We start from the raw sequence: 20,737 nt of genomic DNA, 5'->3' as shown, positions 1-20,737 counted from the left end.
TGCTAGTAGAATTCTTTCTTGCTCAGGGAAGGTCAGTCTTTGTTCTCCTAAGGCCTTCAACTGATTGAATGAGGCCCACTCACATTATGGAGTGGTTTACACTAACTGCTTTACATAGAGTTCACCAGTTAAACTGTAGATTTCATCCAAAGCACCTTCACAGAAACATACAGAATAATGTTTGAACAAGTATCTGGACACTGTGGTATAGCCAAGTTGACACATAAAATTAACCATCACACTATGCAGTTTTCAATCTAAAAGGGGGAAGAAGGGGATGGAGAATCAAAAGTAATCATTCTAAATGCAAGAGAGGAAAAATAGAAGGACATACAAAGGTAAGACCAATAGAAAGTACTTAATAAGATGATAGACTTAAACCCAAATATATCATTGATTACATTAAGTAAAAACAAATCCTAATTTAATGAAAAAAAATTGTTTTCGTTACCTATTGCTATTTAACAACCTACCCCCTCAATTTAGTAATTTTAAACTATGAGCATTTTATTATATTTCATGACTCTGTGTGTCAGGAATTTTGATAGGACACAAGGGAGTTGCTCCTCTCATCTCGGGGTGATGTCTGCTGGGGCTGAAAGATCCCAGATAGCTGCTTCACTCTCATGGCTGGCACCTCAACCATGGATGGCTCCAATGGCTGGAGGTTAACTAGACCAGCTTCACTGAGATCAGATGTATGGGGCCTTGGTTCTCACTGTTGATTGAATTCTTTGGTTTTTGTGTAAGTAGTTCCATGACTTCTCCACATAGTCTCTCCAGGGGAATAGGCAGACTTCTTACACACAAGCTTGAGTCTTCCAGAAGGATTAGACTTAGAACTAGCATATTGTCATTACTACCACATTATTTTGGATGAAGCAAATTATAGGCCAATCCCAGAGTCAAGGGGAGGGAACTACAGAAGAGTGTAAGTATTAGTATCTATGATAAATTGGGGCCACCAATTCATGTAACCAGCTAGCATAGATTGTCATACTGGACAAAAAAAATCAAAACCAAACTACATGCTATTTACAGAGGATATATCTAGAACTTAAAAGTGCAGAAAGGTTGAAAGAAAAGGGATGGAAAAAACTAAACCATGCAATACTTGAAAGAAAGCTGGAATAGCTATATTAATATCAGATTAAGTAGACTCTAACACAAAAAGCAATAATAGAGATAAAGGGAGACTCTTAATGATAAAGATTTAATTTGCCAGAAAGATTTTTAAAAATCTAAGTTGTATTCTTCTAATAACAACGTCATAGCACATAAGGCAAAAACTACAGAACTATAAGGAAGAATAAAAAGATCAACAATTTTAGTTGGAGATGTTAACATATTCAGCTGCTGATTAAAATAGGCAGACAAAATATTCAGTTAGAACTTAAGTTTGAACAATACTTTTAGCAAAGTTGACTACAAAAACATATTGAATATATTTCTATAGTCCTTTTACATATGAATGAATTTATCAGTTTATATTATTTCTCTTTTGGCTCATGAAGCTGGAAGGGGTATCTGAGGATCCTGAGCCTTCAGGGTGTTTAGAACCTATCCCTGTGTTACAGATATATTTAGCATTGTATACCCTTACTTCTGTATTAAGTTCTTACTATGTACCAGGCTTTGTACATAGCACAGAAATGAAAACTATAGTTATAACTGCAGACAAGTAAATCAAAAAATATAATGTGGCATTAATAGTGCAGTGATAGAGCTTTACATAAGGAGCAATGAGAACCCACAAGAGATAATGCCTGAAGCAAATTTTGTAGAAAGAAAAAAACATGGAGAAGTGGCAGTGTGGGGGTGGGGAGTGGAACCACATCTAGCAAAACTTCAGTTGTTTGAAAGCATGACTGTTCACGTCAGAGAACTATCAGTCATTTGGAATGTCTGGAGTATAAAAGGTTGCTCGACTTAGGGGTTATCTGGTTGCAAGAAACAAACTCACGCCAGCTGGCTAAAGTAAAGTAGGAAAGAATATAAAAATAGGCAGGGATTATATGAGACTGTGGGAAGCACAGCCAACATTACAAGAACTCTCCTTCACCCTTTCTCTCTCTCATCTTCTGGTCTCTAATCTGAGCTTTTCTATGTATGTCTGCTTCATTTCCTCTGCAAACTGGCTTCTCTACTTACTTGTTGGCTTGCATGCTACGATGGCTGTCCCAAATAGTGGCCCCAGCTCTCCACCTCTGGCCTCCACCCAGTTTGCCCAACTTTCCTGCTTAGCAACTCATAGTGATTACTTAACTCAGTTTCCCAGCCCCTATTCCAAATTCCCAGGAGCTGTAATCTGACTGGTTCAGTTTCAACATGCATGTAGATCAGGGTTCAGCAAACTTAAGGCCTTGCCTTCAAGGGGGAGGGGAGTGGGTGGCAAATCTGGCCTGCCTTCCACTTTTGTAAATAAAGTTTTAACAGAACACAGCCACACATTCATTTACATATTGTCTTTGGCTGCTTTGACATTACAAGGAATAGTTACAACAGAGAACCTATGGACCACAAAGCTGAAAATATTTACTATCTAGGCCTTTAAGAGAAAGATTGCTGATCCCTGCATTGGGTATTTGGACACCCCCTAAGGGCTGTGTAGAGGCTTAGGGAGAGACTGCTCTGGTAATCGAAGCTCTTCCCCCTCTTTGCAGAAAAAGGATAATGTGGGAAAAAGGCAGCTGAGGAAGTATTTTGAGAAAGGAAATGTTTGAAGGCTCTAACACAGGAAAGAAAATAATCAGTCTCAAGTATGTACTAAATTTTTCACACAAAGGGTGGAAGAGTGCAAGACAGTTACTCCTTAATCTGGAGAAGTTCATTAAGATGCTAAATTTAGAAGAGAGTGTCACCATAACTACCTTTAAATAACTCACTTGTGGCAAATTTCCCAGACCCTCCATAGTTAGCTCTTGCTGAGATGAACTGGCTGAGGCACAATATTCACTGTATGTAGAAAGATATTTAAATGCATGTCCAAAAGGTTAAATATTTACCTTTCAAAAGAGAGAGAGAAGAGAAGCACTGAGAGAATGAGACAGATATTTAGAAAGACAAAGTCAGGCAGACTAAAACTTGGAGAGTAGGAGAAGATGAAATCTAGAATTTACCATTTTGGTAAACTTAAGATCATACTGAGGAAAATAAGCAATCTTCTTGGTTGAGTAGAAAAACTGTTAGAGTCCTTAAAGCTCTATAGGTCATTTTAGTTCTTGCTACATTCAGGCCCAGCATACTGGCAGCATTGGCATCACCAGGAGTTAGAAATGCAGAACCCCAGGTCCTACCCCAGACTCACTGAATAAGAATCTGCATTTTTTTAATGTTTATTTTTATGTTTGAGAGAGAGAGAGAGAAAGCAGGGGAGGGACAGAGAGAGAGGGAGACACCGAATACTAAGCAGGCTCCAGGGTCTGAGCTGTCAGCAGGGAGCCTGACACGGGGCTCTAACTCAAAAACCATGAGATCATGACCTGAGTTGAAGTCAGAGGTTTAACTGAGCCACCCAGGTGCCCCCGAATCTGCATTTTTAAAGATCCCAAAGGTGGTTCATATATACATTGAAGTATAAGAAACAATTTGAATGGCAGTTTCAAACAATTCAAAGTGTAACAGTGGGGTTTTGTTTTATTTGAATGAAATCTTACATGGAACCCAACTCTATAAAATAGATCAGAATGAATCTATTCTGGTTGAAAATGGGCTGATAAGGGCACCTTGGTGGCTCAGTCAGTTAAGCATCTGTCTCTTGGTGTTGACTCACTATTTTGCCGTTGTGAGTTCAAGCTCTACATTGGGCTCTGTGCTGACAGCTTAGAGCTGGAACCTGCTTAGGATTCTCTCTCCCTCTCTCTTTGCCCCTCCCCTGCTCACACTGTCCCTCAGACTAAATAAATAAACTCAAAAAAAGAAAAAAGAAAAGAAAATGGGCTGATGCTGAAAGACAGAGAAATGCTGTAAAAGCCCAGGCATTTTCATCCTGTGTTCCTCTGGGAACACAGTTTGAAAACCACTGATCTAACAGAAGGAGCAGAAGTGCTATCAGAATCTTTAGAGCCAGGCTCTGTCAAATTTCCAGGCTCTTTTACTTCTACCTCATTGAGAACTTCTACAGTAAATCCCTGGTAGTGATAGGATATGTCTTGCCTTGAGAGAGTTGAAATTTTTAAAGACCTGGAAATCCTCAATCTAGATCCCTTGCCTCAAAGATGGAGAAACTAAGGCTTAGAATGTGACCAATGAAACTCAGTTAAAACATAAACATATTGAAAACTATGCTGATCACTAACAAAAGAGGCTGCTATAGATTGAATGTTGTATACCTCTGAATGCCCTGTGTGGTGGTGTTAGGATGTGGGACTTTGGGATATGATTAGGTTGTGAGAGTGAAGCCCAATGGAATAGGATCAGCCCTTATAAAAGAGGGCCTACCAAACTCGCTTGCCCCTTCCATCATGGGAGGTTACAGTGAGAAGATGGGCAGCTATGAACCGGGAATTGGGTTCCTGTAAGACACCAAATGGTGGAACTTCCCAGCCTCTACAATTGTGAGAAATAGATATTTGTTGTTTACAAGCCATGTAGTCATTGGTATTTTGTTATAACAGCCCAAACAGACTAAGATAGAAGGAACCCTAAAGCTTTAGGGACAAGGAAATACTATAATTCCATATCCCTTTCCTGTCCCTCCCTACTTAACAGTCAAGTAGAGAGACAGTTTGTACAGTTTTTAACAGCTCTAGTCTAGATTTGGGTTAGAATCCTGGCTCTGCTACTTACTAGCCCAGGCAAAATATTTCAATATTTTCTTAACCTCTCCATGTGTAAAATGAAGATAGTAATTTGAGCCTCAGAGAGGTGCTGAGGCCAATGTATGTGAAACAATTTAGCACATGACCTGGTGAATAATAAGTGTTCAGTAAATGCTAGCTGCTATTAATTTTATTTTTAAATGAACAACATCTAAAAAGTCAATCTACTTCAATTTTTGAAATTGCCCAAAACGATTGCACAAGAGAAGCTAGAGAAGCCTGTTTCCTTCTCCACTGCTAAAAGAATAAAACAAATGACATCTGTAGCAATAGGCAATTTAGCAAACAGAGTTTATTCAAAATTAAATACTACAGTTGTGAAACTGACTTTAAAAAAATTTTTTTTAATGCTTTATTTCTTAGAGAGAGAGAGAGATAGAGAGAAAGCATGAGCATGAGTAGGGGAGGGTCAGAGAGAGAGGGAGATACAGAATCTGAAACAGGTTCCAGGCTCTGAGCTGGCTGTCAGCACAGAGCTGGATGCGGGGCTCAGACCCATGAACCATGAGATGATCATGACCTGAGCCGAAATCGGCCGCTTAATCGACCGAGCCACCAGGTGCCCCAAAACTGACTTTTGATAAATAAGGCAAATGTTTAGGGAAGGCAATATTAAAGAGATTCCAAATTATATTATAGCAAATACAAATTTTTTTTCCACAGTAGTGTTGCATTTAGAGTCAGGCATATTTAGTAACTACGGTCAATTGCTTCACTCTCTTTTTGATTGTGCAATCCCCAGACCTTGGAGTCACCTTTGGCTTCTTTCGTTCCTACCTTTAAAATATGTCTGGGGGTCCCTGGGTTGCTCAGTTGGTTAAGCTTCTGACTCTTAATCTTGGCTCAGGTTTTGATCTCATGGGTTTGTGAGTTTGAGCTCTGCATCTGGCTCTGTGCTGACAGCTCAGAATGTGGAGCCTGCTTCAGATTCTCTGTCTCTCTTTCTACCTCTCCCCTGCTCATTCTCTCTCTCTTTTTCTCTGTCTCTCAAAAATAAATAAACGTTCAAAAAAATAAAATATATCTAGAATCTGACCCCTTATCCCTACCTCTGCTGCCACCACCCTGCTCAAAGCCACTTACTTTAATACTTCTAGTTCTCTACTTCTCATCCTTCCCCCAAGCAGTATTTCCTTACCATAGCAGCCAGAGTGATCTTACAATCTATCAGTTCATGTTACTCCTCATCTCAAAACTACTCAGTGGTAGTTCACTCAAAATAACGCCAAAGTCCTTTAATAGCCCACAGTGTTTTACATGATCTAACCCCACCACACCACAACCGTTGGCCTCCCTGCTCTTTCTTGATGGTGCCAGGCACCCCCAGCTCTGTGACCTTTGCTTTCTGTTTGGAATGTTCTTCCAGATATATGCTTAGCCAACTCTCTCACTTCCTTTAAGTCTGTGCTTAAATTTTACTTTCACAATGAGGCTTGCTTTGACCACCTTATTTAATACTGCAAATTACCCCCAACCATATCCCATGAATCCTAATCCCCTTTCCCTATTGTATTTTATCTTTCCCATAGCAATCATCGTCTTCCAACACACTAGATAGCTTATTTATTATGTTTTGGTTAAGTCTGGCTCCCTGACCAGAATGTAAGCTTTGCAGGGATAGCAGACTTTCTTTTGTTCTCTGATGTATTCTAAGCATCTAAAACACTGCCTGGCATAAAGTACACACTCAAAAGATAGTTGTCAAATTAATATATTAGTTTTGTGATTACTTCTTGTGTGTGTGTTTGTCAAACAGTCTTATTTGGACAAAGATTAAACAAATTCACAGTTATTTAACAAAGCAAATGATTACATGATTTGGGGTTTTCCATTTTCTTTGTACTTCTCTGTTTTCAATTTCTTCTTCGTGCTATGTGAAAACCCCCAAATGTCCTAAATACAACTCTACTTTAAGCTGATGTGTATGTTTCCTCAGCTAAGAATCAGTGCTGCCCATGTTGCCATTCTCCCTCCCCTGCTAGTCCTCAGCCATACCCAATCCATTCACAGGACACAACTTTTATGTCTCACTATCCATTATTTTTAAGACTGCCTGGTCTTACATATTGACTATGAGGCACTCATCCTCAGGCTGATAGTTCAGTTTGGGACCAATGCAGTAAAGAAGGGAAAGAATAGTAGTGGTGCACAGAGGAAGATTTGGGATTCGGCTTCTCTGTGGAAAATGATAAATCTTTGTTACATTTCTCACCATGGAACAAGAAAAAGAAGACAAATTGGAGGAGGGCTTTAATAAAGCTGTGTGTTTTTCCCTGTGGTTTATAAAATCTTCCCTTGGCTCTTTTACAAAATCTTCAATAGAATCCATTACCTATAAATATTTGATGGCTGTATTTTCTTTTGAAGGGATCTGAATATATGTTCAGATTTTTTCTTCAAGGTCGACATGGGGCAGCACTTTATGTGTGGAGATGGCAGTCTTTAGGGATTGCCTGTCTGCCATGAGTTAGGGTGATGAGCCATGCAAAGGGAAGTTGACTTCCTGCCCCAGACCAGGGTACAGCACGTAGGTCCTACAGCTGGTGAGAGGTGACCCTGGCAGCTGGTGGATGGCGAGTGCACACAGTCCTGAATGGGGAGGGGGGGGGGGGGGGGGGGCAGAGGCATCTGTGAGCAGCTGCCCTCACCCTGAAAATATCCCTGTGCAAGGCATTTAAGTAGCAAATTAAAAACACCAAGATGAGTTGAGAGTGAGGAGAAGAAAGAAAACTGTTTTATATTTTAGTATCTTTTTAGCATTGCAGTGCATTGGCACTTTTTCTGCTTTCTGAACAAGGCACCATATTTTCATTTTTCACTAGACCCTGCAAATATCAGTGCTGTCTGTAGGCATTGTACTTCTTTTTCCTTTCCAGGTAATAGACTATAACATCTGAGTGGTGATGTATCTTCTATTAGTGAAAATAAGCCAATTTTTACAACACATAGTATTATTAATCTTCAATTATGTTTGATGGGTTTAGCGAAAAGGAAGCAATTTTTTCCTATACCCATAAGAATCACTCTATCATTAAATTCACTTTATAATATGATTTAAAATGAATAAGCAGGGAAGAAAATTTAGTACTTGTCAGTAAAATCCCATTTTAAATTGCAGTAATTTCTTTTCTGGATGTTCTTGATATCTAGCAATCATGATATAAAATGTTGCTTATATATAGGCATTATATTACATAGGAGAATTTATTTCCAGTTCAGAGGCAGTCAAGTTGTCTAAGAATAAAATAAGCATTAAAAATAATTGAAACTTTGAAATATACATTTCTTACTCATGATTGCTATCTCTTCTCGTGTTAGGAAGTGGTATTACTTGGTATTAAGAACTCAGAATTCTGAATTAGAAGATGAAAATGGGCAAGTTACTTAATTTTTCTAGCTTCTAATTTTATCTTCATTAAAGAAAGACCTTCAACTAACTAGAAAATTTCTCAGTTTTCTTCTAAGCCTGGAGTTTAATAGTATTTGAATCATGCTTTAAACATATACACACATAGTCTCTGTATGTTTCCTAATGAATATTACTACTATTAAAGTATCTCTAATAACTACAGGTCTTGGAACATGTTTGCATGAAAGAAATAGAAACCCACTGAATTACTCAAGTAAAAATTATTTTTTCCTTTTGAGAAATTATGTAGAACAAGAATGTATAAAATATACATATATGAATATGAAAAAATAACTATAAAGTAACCACCAGCCAGTCTAAGAAATAGAACATCACCATACCTTAGAAGACCTTTGTTTCCTCCTCTCTGCAAACATCTCCCATACTCCCCTTCAGAGGTAACTGTTGTACTGCTTTTTAGAAATAATCATTTTCTTGTTATTCTTTATAGATTTTGCCATCTATATGGTTATCGTTAAGTAATCTTATTTTTAAAGGAGTTGCATGATAGGAACATCTGAGTGGCTCATAAGATTAAGCTTCTGACTCTTAGTTTTGGCTCAGGTCAAGATCTCACTGGTTTGTGGGATCAAGTCCTGCCTCAGGCTCTGTGCTGACAGCATGGAGCATGTTTAGGATTCACTCTCTCCCTCTCTGTCTGCCTCTCCCCAACTTGTGCTCTCTCCCTCTCTCACTCAAAGTAAATAAATAAACATTTTAAAAAATCATGTAGGGGTGCCTGGGTGGCTCAGTTGGCTAAGCATTGGTTGGATTTCTGCTCAGGTCATGATTTCACAGCTGGTGAGTTCGAGCCCTGCATCGGGCTCTCTGCTGTCAGTGCTGAGCCCACTTCAGTTCTTGTCTCTCTCTCTCTCTCTGCCCCTCCCCAGTTTGTGCTTTCTCTCTCTTATCTTAACAATAAATAGAAACATAAAAATAAAATTTAAAGAAATCATGTCAAAGGAGTTACGTTATAAAAATATTTTTGTAGTCCACAAAGGAACAGAGAATAACTAAGCCACAAGAAGGAAAGGAATCAATACATTTCAGGACTCTCAGTTTCAAGATCTTAGAGATATTTGCTCTGGCGGTCTACCATTAATGTGCTTCAGCCACCAAAGTACTGAGATAGGAAACCTAATTGGCTGAAATGGCTTGTTTCTCCTTGGACAGAGGTCTACCTTTGATCCAATCATCTGTGGCTGGGAAGAATGCAAATGTGATAGAAACAGGACAGGCAGAAGTACGGAGTCAGGATTTGTTTAAAGGTTATGCTCTGTTCAGGTAATAGCTAGATATGGTGTATAATTCAGCTAATGATGGTACCACTTTGAACAAGTCTCAACTACCATTGGATTTATTTTCTCATAAACAAATACAACATTTCATATTCTTTTGAAAAATATCTCCAGATCTTACAGAGAAAAAAATGGCAACTTGAATTCAATTAATCTGGCAAATGAATTTTTCCCATTATTTACTTCATTCAGTGTCTGTGTTGCCACTTGATAGAGAAGTGCGTTGAACCTCACTCATTGCTGCTCTGCACTGGGCTTCTACTCTGGCCAAGCCCGTATCATACTTTCCCAGACAAATTAAGAAAATCAAATACCACATGTTCACTAACAAATGTGATAGAATGAATGCATTCTTTTTATATTTACCACATTCTTTTAGACATAAGATGTGTGTCAAAGATGAAGATCATTGATTTCACCCATCCTCTCTTCTAAAACATTCTGACTTGTCTCCATCGCAATAGACCCTTTCTGGCCTATGTGTACTATGTGACTTCACCCCTGCCCTAGACTCAGGCAAGTAAGCTATGGGAAGACACTTGGCTCGCCCAAAAGGATGCACCCCATTGCATAGCTAGATCAATCAAAATGTCCTTTTTGTGGGGTGCCTGGGTGGCTCAGTTGGTTAAGAGTCCTACTTTCAGCTCAGGTCATGATCTCATGGTCTTTAGGGTCAAACCCTGCATTGGGCTCTGTGCTGAGCCTGGAGTTGCTTCAGATTCTGTGTCTCCCTCTCTCCCTGACCCTCCCTCAACTCATGCTCTCATTCTCTCTAAAAAATAAATATTAAATTTTTTTAAATTTCCTTTTTGAACGTTTTTTTTTAATTTTTAAAATGTTTATTTATTTATTTATTTATTTTTTTAAGAGAGAGAGAGACAGAGACAGAGCCCGAGTGGGGGAGGGTCAGAGAGAGAGGGAGACACAGAATCCAAAACAGGCTCCAGACTCTGAGATAGCTGTCAGCAGAGCCCGATGTGGGGTTCGAACCCACAAACCATGAGATCATGACCTGAGCTGGTCAGATGCTCAACTGACTGAGCCACCCAGGCACCCCTCCTTTTTGAACGTTTGAAAGAGGAGACACAGAAACCTAGGAATGGGCAGCTACCTCACTTTCATAGGGGAGCTATAGAGAGTGACTGTCCTGTTTTCTACCCTTGCCTCCTTGAATTCTGTAAGATTATTAATTCTTATAGCATAGATCAAGAATATAATAAACACGTGAACTAATTTGAGTAAATTACATGAAATAAAACTTGCCCTAAAGCAAATATAAAAAAATTTTACACACCATTAAGTTTTTTTTTCCTTTTTTGTCCTTTCTTAAAAAAAAAAAAACTAAGTTATTTCCTAAAACTTATTGGTTCTCAAACTTGAACACACATCAGAACCAGTGGGAGGCTTATAAAGATTGCTGGGTCCCTCCCTAGGCTTTCTGATTCAGTATGTCCAGGATGGGACTGGGCATTTTATTTCACATTTCTAACAAGCTCCCTAGTGATGCTGATCTTTCTGGTCCAAGGATCACTTCTTGCAAAACAATGCCCTAGAAATAATGACCATATCTAACATGACTTTTTTTTCCCCCTCAAATTAAGATTCTTCAGAAGAGTACAGTTAAGAATTCATGCCCTGGTTGCAACCAAATAACCTAGATGAAGATCCTAGCTCAGCCACTTACAAAGTGGGTGAGCTTGGGCAAGATACTTAATATTTCTGTTCTTCTTCATCTGTTGAGTAGAGAATGTAATAAATAATACCAATAAGATGCCTAGCACTATATAATTACAGGCATTCATATAGACTACATGAATGTCATCTCCTACAATTGTGCAAAGGGACATTCTGTTATGAGTACCTACCTCAGGGAGTTGTGACAGTTAAGATCATTGTAAAGATTAAATAAAGTGTAATACATAGGAAGTGTTTCAAATAGTGCCTGGTACGTGGTAAGGGCTCATTAGATACTATTAAAAATTGGTCCGTATCTTGGCTATGCAAAGAAAATCCTGAAAACATAGTCATGGTGACTGTATTCTTAGTTAAGGATTAAAGGAATGCAGGTACCACTGTGCAGGTATAGTAGATTAAAAATATTCTTTTTTTTTTTATGTTTTATTTATTTCTAGGGGAGAGAGAGAGAGAGAGAGAGACAGCGTGAGCAGGGGAGGGTCAGAGAGAGAGGGAGTCACAGACTGAAACAGGCTCCAGGCTCTGAGCTGGCAGTCAGTACAGAGCCCGACGTGGGGTTTGAACCCACGAACCGAGAGATCATGACCTAAGCGAAAGTCGGATGCTTAACCAACTAAGCCACCCAGGCGCCCCTAAAAATATTATTTTCTAAGAGATATATGCTTTGGAGAGTAGGGAAGTAGAAAAAGAAAATATGATCTTAATTCTCCCCGGACAGAAAACTATCCTTTACCCCATACACATATCTAGTATAAAATTAAGCAGATAATCACTGCTGTCCCCAAGTTGTTATTTTATTTTTATTATTTTTATTTTTCTTAAATATTTATTTATTTATTTTGAGAGGGAAAGATTGATTGTGAGCCGGAGAGAGCCAGAGCCAGAGAGAGAGAGAGAGAGAGATTGATTGATTCCCAAGCAGGATCCACGCTGTCAGTGCAGAGCATGAGGCACCACTCAGTCCCATGATCATGACCTGAGCTGAAATCAAGAGTTGAACACTTAACTAACTGAGCCACCTGGGTGCCACCCCCAAGTTATTTTTAAATATTCTGAAATATTAATACTCTGGCTATCAAGAAGTAGTTAGCGCTCAGTATAGTTAAAACCTAATGATTTTTTAAATTAAGTCAATTTACTTCTCCAACATACTGTGTCCTGATTTAAAATATTACTGCATGGCTTAGGTGGTAGATTATACAATTTTATTCGATAATATTAGAAAGTGCTTTAAGTAGGGAAGGTTAAAAAACCAAAATAGTATTTGAAACTATAGGAACAGTACAAGCCAAGTGAGCTTAGTGCTATAAGAAAAGTCCTTTGAGACATGTAATTGCATATTCATTAGCAATATTATTCATACGAGCCCAAACCCAGAAACAACCCAAATGTCCATCAACTAGTAAATGAATAAACAAAATGTGATATGTTATCTATTGCTATGTTCAAATCACCCCAAAATGCAGTGGTTATAAACAACAAATGTTTATTTTCTCACTGTTCCTGTGGGTCAGGAATTTGGACCTTGCTTAGTTGAGTAACTTTAGTCTCTCTCAAGATTACAGCCAAGGTGCTGCTCAGGGGCTGCAGTCTCATCTGAAGTCTAGACAGCAAGGGTGTGGGTATCTGCCTCCATGCTGACCCATGTGGTGTTTGCAGTCCTCAGGTTCTCATTAGTTTTGGCCAGAAACATAAGTTCTTTGCTGTGTGGACCTTTCTGTAGGGCTACTTACAACATGGCAGTTCAGAGCAAAGGATTCAAGAAAGAGAGAGTAAGAGCCCCCAAGAGGGAAGATTTAGTCTTTTTATAATCTCATTTCAGGAATGACATCCCACCACATTCGGTTCATTGGTAGCAAGTCACTAGACTAGGTCCAGCCTACTCTCAGTGGGAAGGAACCACATAAAGGCATGAATGCCAGAAGGTAGGGATCATTGAAGACCATCTTAAAAGCTGCCCATTGATGTGGTATATCCACACAACGGTACTATTCAGCAATAAAATAGGAACAAACTACCAAGATATGCTACAAACGGATAAACCTCAAAATCATCTAAGTCAAAAAAGTCAGACATAAAAGACCAGATACAGTACTATATAATTCTATTACTTGGCACTCTGAAAAGGCAAAACTGTTGAGACAGAAAGCAAATAAGTTGTTACTTAGGGCTGGGGGTTTGAGTGGGGAAAGCAGAATTTTGCGGGGATGATGGACATGTTCTAAAACGGGATTGTAGTGAAAGTTGCATAACTCTATACATTTACCAGAAATCATTAAATTGTACACTTACAAAAAAAGATGGCATGGAATATGAAACAGCTGGCCTGTACTTTTCAAAAACTGTCGATATCATGAATCATGAAAGGCACAGGAATTATGTCAGATTAGAAGAAACGAAAAAGGCTTGACACCAACTGTAGTGCATGATTCTGAATGAAATCTTGAATGTTGAGCATTGTTTTCTGCAACTGCCTCTCAATTAGATAAGGGAAAAAATATGTGTATAGAGAATGCGGAGGAGTGATGGAGTAATTGTAGTTAATTAAAAATTAAAAAGTTGAAAAAATAAAACAAATCTTTGAATGAATTCTCTCTCTCTAAGCTTCCAGCTAGGATCAAACATGGCTATCATTCATCACAAATAGAAACACCAACTACAGATAAAAGGAAACAATTTTTGACTTACTACTTGTCAGGTACTGTTTTAATTAACTAATTCTTGTAACACCCTTAGAGTACTGGTTCTTGACTTCACCTGCCCATTAAAATCAATTATGGAGTTTTCAAAAAGTCTCTAACCTCTTGCAACAGATAAATTTAGAAGCTCTGGGAGTGGGACTCAGTCATTAGCATTTCTAAAGTTCTCCAGGTAATTCCATTGTGCAGCCAAGGTTGGAACCACTGCCTTGGTTGAAAAGCTTTACTTTCCCCCTTTTATAGTTGTCAAAGTTGAGGCTCAGGAAGATTTGGTAACTTACCCGTGGTTACACAGCTTGTGGAAGGGTCAGAGGGTAGAGCTGGAGATGAGCATACAGATGTGGGTTGTGTGGGAGTGTCTACGTGACCCCATTTTCGGTCTCTCTCCACCACACTTCCTGGCCTTCTGGGGTCTTTCCTTGGCTTTCTCCAGCCTGCCATGCAGGCAAGGAGATGAGCCGGATCCTGCAAAATGTAATCCGACTTGCTCTGGAGTTTAAGGAACTTATAAAATGAACATATAAAAGATAATGAATATTTTTAGAAAAACTCTATAAAAGCACGTAGCTATTTTGTGACGATGAAATCAGCCAATGGGTGTAGGTTCAGTCAAGAAAGTCTTCTTTGATAAGTGGTCAAGAAAGAGAATTGACATCTCTAAACATTCTTTCTCATGAAAATGTTATCTCCTTTCAACTGTTTTTTTCTCGAAACCCCAAAACCCCATGATTTCCTTTCAACTTTTTTTTCTCAACTATAGAAAAGGCTGCTTCTTAAATTTCCTTCAAGTAGACAAAATAGACCTAATTTTTAAAAATTGTAAAATAAAGGATTTTGCAAAGACTTCACTCCAAATTTAGAATAATTAAATGTTTCCTTGAAGCCATCTTTCTTACTAACTTGCGAGTTATTAGGAAGAATTATGTCTCATTTTCGTTTAGTCCTCTCTATTAATTTTTCATATTTCTGAACAGATAACGTTCATGTTATAAACCTTAATTGTGGCTGCTCCTAGGTTTCCCAAACATTTAAAAATAAGCCTTTTCAAGTGTGGTTTAAGCTGAAGAAGGGAAAATTTGACCCACAGTTTATCACTTAGCTCATTAGCATACTAATATGACTATAATTTGCATTTGACTAGGGGGTGTTCTTTCACCCCTGTAATCTTGTTGGCAGAATATCACAGTTTTGGATCGATTTTTAAGACAAATTGTATGTCTACACTAGGGAAATAAGGTGGTGTTAATACAAGAAGCTTGGAAGTGAATTAATTGCTTTAGAAAAAAATCCCTTGTTGGTTTAGCCCCTTAGGTGGTGTTATTTGCACAGCTCTCGCAAATGCTAATGATCAATTCACATTGGCATTTAAACAAAATCAACCGTAAGACATTTCTCACACTTCCTAATGAATGATTCCTTTTTTCTTAGTCTAAAGTTACCTGGGTGCTGTGGTGATCTAGAATAGCTCCATTTTGATAAGTAAAAGTATGGCTGAGGCTTTCTAAGAATTTTTTTCAGATTAACTAGTTCAGAACAACCCAGCTCTTTTCTAGGCACCTATGCAAAACTTTTACCTTGATGTGGATACTCATGGGAATAAGATTAACGTGGAACTATATTGATGGCAGTCTTTCTGGTAATTGAGATTTTTATTATTAAAAAAATGTAATTCAATATTTTAAGCAATAACATGTTATTCTAAAGTATACTGAAAATATTTAAGACATAGTAAAAAGCACACTCACTGTATAGAGAGGCAGAATATTTCTGATACAATAACACCATTGTTTTCTATATGTGCTATAGACTGAATTTTTGTTGTTCTCCCAAAATTCATAAGCTGAAACCTAATTCCCAATGTGATGGTATTTTGGAGATGGGGCCTTTGGGAGGGGATTTAGGTCATGAAGCCTCAATGGATTAAGGACATAAAAGAAACCCCAGAGGACTGCCTTTCCCTTTCAGCCAAGTGAGGACACAGTGAGAAAACAGCCAGTCTGTGAACCACGAAGTAACTCCTTACCAAACACCAAATTTGCCTGTGCCTTGATCTAGGAATTCCCAGCCTCCAAAACAGTGCAAAATAAATTTCTGTTGTTTAAGCTACCCGGTCTGTGGTATTCTTTTATAGCAGCCTGACTGGACTAAGACAGTATGTGTACCAGGATAAAGATATGGATATGGATATGGATATAGATATTTAGATATATAACATAATATATTAAAATATACATTTTATAGAACAATTATTTAATTAGAATAAATAATTTAATGATAGTAAATAATTGACCAAGAGAAACATTTCTTTTTATGACACATCAAATACTCAGTAGGTCCCTTAGCCCGGCTAGTAAAATTGTCTTAATTAGATGAAACAGTGTCCTTCTCAGTAACCCACTATACACCTTGTCAACAGGTTTGCATCAGATTGTTCTGTCATGGGATAAAGTGCCTAGTAAATTCCCTTACAATGGAGAAGGAACTTACAATACCTATCAGGAGTCCAAAATAATTAATTGGTAGCAGTAGCATTTCTGGAATGCTGATAAAAGGAGAGGTGATTTTTGGTGGGCTGTGAGAACTTACCAAGAAGAGGAATGTAAGAGAAAAGAGAGCACATGTAAGAGAGTTTTTTCTACGTTGTATACAGAAGAATGAAATTATTGGGGCAACAGGTGGGTGGATCTGCATCCTAACTGGATTATTACCAAAGTGAGGGAGGACAGCTATTCCTAGAAAGTCACTCCAGGAACGTGACCTGACCTCTCTATGGGAGGGAAAGGAAACTGCCTTCACTCTATTAACAGCACACCAACATTATTAAGAATCTATTATGAATGTGGCACTGGATTCTGGAGGTTGGCAGTAAATCCTTCCTTGGGGTGGTTCTTGCCTTCAGCAGTTTGTGTAATACTTTATTCTTTAAACTGTGTAATGGGCACATGGATGTTTATTTTGTCAATCTCTAATATTTTGTATGCCCATAATATTTCAATTTAAAAACATTAGAACAGGTAAAAAGAAAGCTGAAAAGATACACAGTGAAATGCTTAGTAGTATATATTGGGATTACATATGGATGAAAATTTCTTCTTTATATTCTGCATTTTCCAAAATTAATACAATATTTTTATTCAAAAATTTATAAACAAAAAAAGTTTAAACTACATTACAGAGACATTTTATAACATTATTACATTATGTTATATTGCATGGGCCTTGAACAATAATTAGCATATATTAAAATCTCAAAAAATATTTACTGAATGAGTGAATGGATAGATGAATGAATAAATGAGGCCTTAGGAAGACAAACCAGCAAAGAGGAAAAGGAAGCAAAGATTGGTACAGGCAGGCCATTGCCTGAGGCAGATAATTCAATATGATATAATGTATAGTGTCCATATTCCTGTTTCTAAGGAACAACTCAGGTACAATCAGATTCATTTTGGCAGGTGGGGTTGGGCAGAGGTAGAAATGTTAACCTGATGACTACTCTCCACCCTCAGCTAATATATTCCCTTCCTTCTTTTTCCTACTTACCTGTGTTGTTAAGAATCCATCAGTCCTAGCACCTGAGCCTGTCCATCACCATCTGTAGGACAAGCAGAATTGTCTATATATATAACTTGGGTTGTGTCTCGACATAGAATAGATAAAAGCTAGTTATATGCACCAGTATTGTTTTAGTTTAGGCTGCTATAACAAATACCATAGACCAGATGGCTTGTAAACAAAAGATACGTATTTCTCACAGTTCTGGAGGCTGGAATTCCAAGATTAGAGTTTCAGCATGGTTGGGTTCTGGTGAGAGCCCACTTCTGGGTTGCAGATGGCCGACTTTTCATTGTATCCTCACATGGAAAAAAGAGGGTGAAAGATCTCTCTGGAGACCCTTTTATAGAGGCACTAATCCCATTCATAAGGGCTCTACCCTTATGACCTAATTATCTCCCAAGGGCCCCACCTCCTAAACACTGGGAGTTAGGATTTCAACATAGAAACTGGGGAGGACACAGACATTTAGTTCATAATAAGTATCAAACCCTAAAAACATCATCTCAAACATTTCAGAAAGCTAGGGCTGAGACACCATAGACCAATTACATAGTTTCACTAATACATTCACTTGCTTTATAGTAGTCCATATTTGTATTTATGCCAAAGTTCTTATACACCCAAGCAGAATTATGTACCATTTGGTAAGATTCTGCTTATTATACTGACTAACAAGGTAATTACTTGGGTCTAGGCGATTTGAGGAAGATACAACAAGAATTTGAACAGAAAATAGCAGTAATCTTCTAAATACAGCCAAGTCAATTGTATCTGTCATGCACTAACAGAAAGACTCCTGGGTTTTAGTAGATAGCCCACTATGTAATCATCCTGGCTGAATAGCCTCAGATACTTTGTTTTGAAGGGAGTGCAGAAATCCTGCAGGTTTAATTGCCAATAAATCAGCATGACCTCCACTCCCTGGCAGTCCTTTTTTACAATGATCTTTTCAACCAGAAAATGAAGAGATGGATTTTACAGTGTGTGCATACTGCCTAGGGTGAGATAACAGAATTACACTTGCCGTTTTCTCCATTACAGTCCATGCTAGATAATGAAGGACTCTATTAATGACATGTTCTATTTGCTTTTAGGTTATTTTCATCTTGTATTATAGTTATTTCTTTTTGTTATTATGGAGAGCTGTCTTTCTTTTTTAAAAAAAATCCTTCCATCATTTGTTAATTCAATATTTTATCATCACTAGAGATTTTGTTCCCTAGTTAATTCACAAGAATTTGCATTAAAATATCCTGGCTCACTCAACAGGCTGTTCACAAACTGATTGAATTGGATGTTACTCTTAGCTGATTCTCAGATATGTCTTAAAAAGTAGCTATTTTAAATTAATATTTCCTTCATGACTATAACTAATTCAGAAATCTTAACACGTATCCATACCCAGATGTAATATTAATCTACAGCTTGTACTTTTGAACTGTTTGTATGTTCAAGTTTATTTTAATTTGAATGAGCAATATTTTATGGTCTATATTTATATATTTAGATTTTATTATATGAATGCTATAAGAAAACATCAAAACATAAAACTATTAAACAATAGCTTCCACTTCCTGCTTAATTTTGGAGTGCCACTGCTATGTGTTCTGAATTTAGAGTGATGCTTTTCTTGCCTGAAAACAGGGACTGGACCAGATGATTTCTTGAAGCTCTATCTAGCTCTAAGATCTCTTATGCAACCTGCCTGGTCAGGAGGGCACCTTCTTCTTTTTTTTTTTTTTTTTTTTTACTTTTNTAACGTTTATTCATTTTTGAGAGAGAGAGAGAGAGTATGAGCAGGGAAGGGGCAGAGAGAGAGTGTGTGTGACATAGGGTCTGAAGCAGAGTCCAGGCTCTGAGCTGTCAGCCCATGAGCCTTACATGGGGCTCGAACCCATGAACCACAAGATCATGACATAAGCTGAAGTTGGACACTTCATGGACCAAGCCACCCATGCACCCCCAGGAGACCACCTTCTTGTGGGCTGTGTGCTAGACAATACTATCGTGTTTTAAATATACATTTAAAAGGTATTTTAGGATTGAGAAGAATCTGAGATGTGGCAGCAGTGACCCAGTTTTTTAATCTCTTCTACTCTCCACATAACAAAACATAGAGCCACTAGATAGCAAGACCAAAAACATTTACAATAAAATTGGGTGACAGAGTATCCTTAGAAAAAACAAAATACAAGCAAATGAAAACAAGCCAACAAAATCCACAAGTCCTGCCATTTGTGTGGTAGAATGCAGAGGAAAGCAACAGAGCCTCTAATGAAACTGAAAATAGAGCAGAGAAAAACAGCCAACAAATATCTATCTACTGGAAAGTACAAAAGACTGATTTGAGAAAAGCAGCTGAAATTGGGAGGCAGTTCCCTTACTCCAATGGCAGATGAATGCAAGAGGTCTCCAGTAACGATGGAAGGGACTAGAACATTTTGGTGTCAATGAACTCATGCAGCTGGCCAGCCAGGGCTCCCTTCCAGAATAGAGCCTGACCTGGACTCCTAAGAGTAGACTCAAAATTGATCAGGATAAAGACAATAGAAACAAAGGAAAGAGAAGAGCCATAGCCAGAAATCTCAGAAATATCAGAATTAACTCTAAAGAGTTTATATTTTAAAACACTTTATGGAAATAAAAGAGGGAGCTCTGTGAAGTTAGCCAAGCTACCCTGAACCATACCACCTTCTGAAAATTCAGAAGAACTCTTTTCACATAAAAGTGGGCAACATATCAGCTACTATATGAAAAAAAAAGTGAATAAGAAGCACAATGATAACCAGTTCAGACAGTGAAAGCATATCAGAAACAAAGTGTCCACAGAATACATCAAGTCTATAACCTTTAATTTCAAAATAATCTGGAAGATATTAAGAAAAATAATGTGAAAGATATCAAGACATGAAAAGAAAAACTATAAATCAGATTTTATTGTAGAGTCAGAAAATATAAGATAGAACTCAGAGACTAACAATAAAAGAAAAATCATTTCAGAAATGAAGTTTTGAGGACACCTGGGTGGCTTAGTTAAGTGTCCAACTCAGGTCATGATTTCACAGTTCATGGGTTCGTGCCCCACATTAGGGTCTGTGCTGATAGCTCAGAGCCTGGAGCCTGCTTCGGATTCTGTGTCTCCCTCCCTCTCTCTGCCACTCCTCAGCTTGCGTTCTCTTTCTCTCAAAAAGTAAATAAATAAAACTTTTTTTAAAAAAAAAGAAATTAAGTCAATTGAAAAGAACACAAGAGAACATA

At 37.9% G+C, this 20,737-nt stretch overlaps 2 protein-coding genes across 7 annotated transcripts in view; one reads left to right on the top strand and one right to left on the bottom strand.

The window, feature by feature from the left end:
* The window catches only part of FOXN2 (forkhead box N2), a 79,557-nt gene extending 65,342 nt beyond the window's left edge, over positions 1–14,215 (bottom strand). Inside the window, exon 1 of the mRNA XM_077749155.1 lies at positions 14,203–14,215. The gene's annotated coding sequence lies outside the window, so the exon portion shown is untranslated. The remainder of the gene's footprint in view (positions 1–14,202) is intronic.
* LOC144219212 (uncharacterized) overlaps positions 1–20,737 on the top strand; it is a 119,076-nt gene that overhangs the window by 5,365 nt on the left and 92,974 nt on the right. The window contains exon 3 of one of the 6 annotated variants that reach the window (XR_013331342.1): positions 13,827–13,914. The exons of the other annotated variants lie outside the window; for them this stretch is intronic. The gene's annotated coding sequence lies outside the window, so the exon portion shown is untranslated. Of the gene's footprint in view, positions 1–13,826; positions 13,915–20,737 lie in introns of those variants that run through there. 6 annotated transcript variants of the gene reach the window in all.

This window comes from Crocuta crocuta, unplaced genomic scaffold, assembly GCF_008692635.1.
Source record: "Crocuta crocuta isolate KB4526 unplaced genomic scaffold, BGI_CrCroc_1.0 scaffold118, whole genome shotgun sequence".
In the NCBI taxonomy this organism is placed as follows: Eukaryota; Metazoa; Chordata; class Mammalia; order Carnivora; family Hyaenidae; genus Crocuta; species Crocuta crocuta.
Note: the sequence above shows the minus strand (reverse complement) of the source record. Positions and strands in the feature narration are given on the sequence as shown.